Raw genomic sequence first — 844 nt, forward strand, 5'->3', positions numbered from 1 at the left:
GGCAATGCGGTACAGTGCTCAGTTTGGTCGCCGTGTGTCTCTGGAGGCTCTGCAATTGCGTCACACCTTCCACTCAGAGCCTCCGACCACATTTTTTCGGATCAAGCATAAATTGGCTTTTACTGCAACCATGGTGACAAGAGAGATGAGGGAGAGAGAAGAGAGACATCTATCTCTATCTTTAATCTCATTATTAGCGGTACAGCTGGTATTGCTGTTGTTGTTGTACCTGACTGAAGGGTTATCTGGATGTATTGAATATATTTATGGATATTATCAAACAGGATGGACTTTGACACTTGTAGTTTAGAGCAAAGTCCTCATATCTATATATCTATGCTGTAACATATCTTTACACAGGGTTGAAACAGAGATGTGCACTATGATTCTCTCAGGCTCAGAGTCTAAGGAGTCTATGTTTTTGTTTGTTTTGGGCGTCAATCATAAAGTCCTATTGGTTGGTTGGTGGTGCTGTGGGACATGTCTATGCTGCTATTGGTCCGTTCGGCTGTCAATCTTCTTCTGTGACATAACCTTGGGAACAACATGTAAAGTTTCAAATGAAGATTCTAATGTATTTTAATGTATAATAATGAATAAAATAAAATATTTTAAATGAAAAATACTATTTAGTTGAAATTTGTTGCTGCTTAAAGGTACCATGCGTAAGATTTCCACTGACTGGAACATTTCAACATTTCAACTGTATAAGATCTAGTTCAGATAAAGACTAACTATTTTGTGAAGAGGAGAGTGAGGTCCCTTTAGATTATGTTCAGTGTGTGTGTAGTGTGTGTGTAGTGTGTGTGTAGTGTGTGTGTGCTGTGTGTGTGCTGTGTGTGTA

The sequence above is a fragment of the Salvelinus alpinus genome, chromosome 25 (genome assembly GCF_045679555.1).
Source record: "Salvelinus alpinus chromosome 25, SLU_Salpinus.1, whole genome shotgun sequence".
Lineage (NCBI taxonomy): Eukaryota > Metazoa > Chordata > Actinopteri > Salmoniformes > Salmonidae > Salvelinus > Salvelinus alpinus.